The sequence below is a fragment of the Manis javanica genome, chromosome 17 (assembly GCF_040802235.1).
Source record: "Manis javanica isolate MJ-LG chromosome 17, MJ_LKY, whole genome shotgun sequence".
Taxonomy (NCBI): Eukaryota; Metazoa; Chordata; class Mammalia; order Pholidota; family Manidae; genus Manis; species Manis javanica.
In genome coordinates this window covers 36,397,837-36,402,195 of record NC_133172.1, presented here as the reverse complement: position 1 = coordinate 36,402,195, position 4,359 = coordinate 36,397,837, and positions in this window count along the sequence as shown.

The window sequence follows — 4,359 nt, the reverse complement described above, 5'->3', positions numbered from 1 at the left end:
AAGTACTTGGCACAATGTCTGGCATAGTAGGCACTATATAAGTACACATCCTCATCATTCCATCATCCTTTCACTCACTCACTAGATCACTCAGTCACAGGGCTGGTTTGTCCAACTCTGAGAGGTGACATTCTGTGGATAAAAATGAGAGTTCCTGTGGCCAGGATTCTCACCTGGCCGTGGTTGACTAGCTCACTGCACACCTGTGGGTAATACATGGCTGTTGACTCTATATAAAGAGCTCCGCCCAGTGCTCTGGGCACAACGTAGTGGTACAGCTGCAGGAGAGCAGAGGCCCAGAGGATGGCTGTGCGGGACGACTGTGCAGGACAGCTGTGCAGGCAAAGAGGCCCAGAGGATGGCTGTATGGACAGAGGGGCTCAGAGGCAGAGACCGGCTTGCTGCACGCAGACTTGCTCTGAATGAATGGGATTCTAGTGACTGACCTACCACCTGGAAATAAAGTTGGGTATAACCCTTTCACCCCAAGAACGTTTTGCTGTCCATTTCTTTGGTCACATTGAATCCATAGCACACTTGCCCAGGACTGAAACCCATTGGCAAGACACATTCATATGTATGCAGGGGCCCTGCTCATTCTCTCTATGAAGCCAGATACAGGGCCAGGGCCTTTTGGATTCAGAAATGAATAAGAGAGTCCCCACCACCATTCCCGAGGGTCTTACAGTATACAGAAGAGATAAAGATGCCTATAAATGTCAGTAATTGCAACATAAGGTAGAAAACAAGAAATAGCTCGTACAAGAAAAACTAGAAAGAGGAGAAGGAGAAGGGCAGGGGAAGGGGGAGGAGGGGATCACAGCTGCCTTCAGGGCTCAGTAGGTGATCAGGGAAGCACTACAGGTGGAAAAATCTAGAAATGTCTGCCCCACCTGCAGGGGGCAGCAGCTACCTATCTCCAGACAATTGCTTTTGTTCAGGAATGTGAGACCAGGATTGCCAGGTCTTCTGACTTTTTTTAGAGAGAATCTGCAAATCCAAAAATGTTTGCTATATTTTCAGATTTTTAAAAATATAGTGCAGATGAAACAAAAGGGCCACCAGTTTGCTGCTCTAGCTTGTGCTTTATAAGAAATTGATTCCTTCCCAAGAAAGGCCTCATGGTGGCATTTGAGCCTGACCTTGAAGACTCAGTAACTCGGACATGCAAGATGGGAAGACAGGATTGAGGAGGCTTCTCTCTCCAATCCAGTTCATCTAGCTCATTTCACAGGTTAGGAAACCAAGGCCTAGAGGACTGGTTCCTTTTGGTTGCTAGTTAATAGGGGATGTGAAAATGGGAAAGAGTTTGGAAGAGTAGGTTGGACACTAATTGTACAGGATTTAGAATGCCAGTCTAAGTAATTGGGTTTGCATAAGCATGTATGCCTAAAAGCAAATGCTTCTGAGTGCTTACTATGTGTGAGGCTCCGTGCACCATCTCATTTAATTTTCACAATGCAATTACTATCATCCGCATTTTACAGATGAGAAAAAAAAGGCTTAGTGAGTTAAACTTGCCAAATTTCACACAGCTGGGAAACGGAAGAGCAGGTACTCAGACTGCAAGCCCTCCTGACCGCAAAGTTTGTGTTCTTGACCACCAGGTTAAACTGCAAGAGAAAAATGGAGCAGTGGATTTTCAAAAGAGGTTCCATTGACTAAACATATTTTAACTTCTCTAACTCATTTACTCCCAGAGCCCTGTTTTGTTTTATTGACTTGAAGATTAGGTTTCCACATTTCTTGAGAAGTCTCTCCCCGCCCCTTTTTAAACACAGCTGTCTTTGAGGGTGGGGAGGAGGAGTGTTTTAAACAGGAGTTGTTTAACTAATTGCCAATTATCTCTGAATAGGGTATGGTTTGCAACAGCTGTAAGGGATTTTGGTCCCCATCCATGGCCTACTGTTGCTGGTACTTGGGAGTGTGTTGAGATATTCTTGGCCTCTTGCTTCAAAGAGACAAGTACATCTCCCCTCCTTCATTCTTGCAGACTGCCTCAGCCCTGCTTTTGTACTAAGTGGCAGGCTTAGGAGGCCACTGACTGTTTCTGACTCTAAGAAGATGGGTGAATACTGTCTCTGTCTCTCTCTGTCTCTTTGAGCATTAGTGGCTTGTTACTTATGGGAGCAGAATTCGCCCCCAGGACTTGGTACCTATGCTGTCAATTGTGCATTTTAACATCTCCCTTTTGTTTGGAGGGTTCTTGTTCAACTATGAAATCAGACTTTGCCTACTCTGTCCTGAATCTAGCAGAAAGCTCCAAAGAAACTCTAATATGAGATGCCAGAAGACCCCAGTATGGATGGGTGATGTTAATTGTCCCTTCTGGCCCAGTCTGCTGGATTCCTGGGAACAGGCCAAGGGCAAACCTCTGTAAATGTTAATCTCCTTATGCTTAAGATATCACACTGTCTTTGATGTTCCCAAACATGTTGACTTGTATCTTGGTTGAAGGTATGTGGCCCAGACAGGCCAAAAACTTGTTTTGTCTTCCTTCAGGAGAGCTCAATGATAATATATTCACCTCCAGCTAAAATATGAATGAATCCCTTTTCAAAGCAAGGCTGGGGAGGGGGACAAGATGCAATGACACTTGGGGTCACTACACTCCCATCCCCGGAATCAAACTTAATTTGAGTTATTTTCTCACTGAAGGCCCTTTGGATTCAAATGGATGAACTTACCTGTTTCAGACTCCTCCCACTGACATAGAGAGGGAAACAAAGGAATGATTTTTAATGATTCATTCATATTTGTGTGATTAAGGTAATGCTAGTTGCTGTAACAAATAAAACCAAAAATGTGTAACAGCTCAAATAAAATGGAAGTTGATTTATCCCTGATGTCAAGTCCAAATTGGATGCTCTTGACTGGAGGTGGTTTCCCTCCAAATGATGATCCAGCAATCCAGATTCATTGCCTTATGGTCCTTTCTTTTATCAGTGGTTTCCAAGATGCTATATTCACCTGCAACAACTCATGGCAGGAGAAGGGTGGGGGAGGCACACCCATTTCTTAACTGCTGGTGCTTAGAGATAACAAATGCCACTTCCTATCATATTCCATTGACAAGATTTTGTCACACGTCTTTGCCTAGAAGAGAGGCTGGGAAATACAGTCATGGCTTGTTGCTGCTTCCCACTGACAACCTATGCTACAGAAGTGGGAGCATGAATCTCTGCCACATACTTGAGCTGTGCAAAGATAGCTGGGATGTTGGAAGAAGAAAGCAGTTGAGTTGGAGTCAGAGGATTTTGAGGTTTAGTGTCTGGCTATATCCTTTTGGGTGTCACTTTACCTTTCTGAGCCTCAGTTTCCTAGTCTGTAAGATGGAGATAATGCAGAATAGGAAGAGATTATAATGGTGACCATGCTAGATATTGTCAAACATTCTACCTGTGGTTGCCCATGAAGTTTGGATGCCACAGTATTTTAGGAAATGTGATATAGTTGACAGTTTATATGGATTTCAACTTTCCCTGAAGAAAAATTGAAAGAACTAGCAACACTGGGCCTGCATTCCTGGACGGTGACTATCAGCCAGAGGTGAATGTAAAAAGATATTACTTTCAAGTCCCCTATGGTCCCTTATCATCCCATATGGCCTGCTTTGCTCATTTACATGGAACGCCTGGCCCCTATCAGCAGGTAAACTTGAGACTCCTGAGCTATGTGTCGTATGTGTTAATGATGATCACACTCAAATTTCAGGAGTGTTTTAATTCTCCTTTTCTTCTTTCCAAAGAACTTAGCCATTGCCAAACCTCCACTTGAGCTGCACAATCTTGTACATTGGCTTAATTAACTGATCATCTCTAGAAATTGCTTATTAATAATGAAAGTCAATGTATTTAGTTTTTTTTAATTGTTGATTTTTAAAAATCTTGGCAGAGCATTATGTCATGCATATTGTAGCACAAACTTCAGTATCTTGTAAATTTTTATAAGATAACAGATGGGAATTCCTGGAGGTTTTATTCTGGAACTCAGAGTCTTGTGAGTCCAGTAATATGATTGGGAAGGTGGCCTGCTGAGGCCAGTGCTGGGGAGGATGACTGATGGCCATAATTGATTGGTACTGGTGGTGATACCAGGGCATGGCTTTGTTGGGGCAGGCTGGTTATCTCCTGCCAATGTCCACTTGGATATTATTGGGAAGGCAGGAGATGGAAAACTTTAAACAGTGTGTTGAGAGAAGATAAGCTAAGAAATAGAGTTATATAAGACTACTGAGCAGAGGAGGGCAGCTATGAGAGAGAGAGTGGGAGGGCAGGAAGGAGGAGAATAATTCTGAGGATATTATGTAGGATAGGCTAAGATACACTGTTATAACAAATGACCCCAAATCTCAATGGC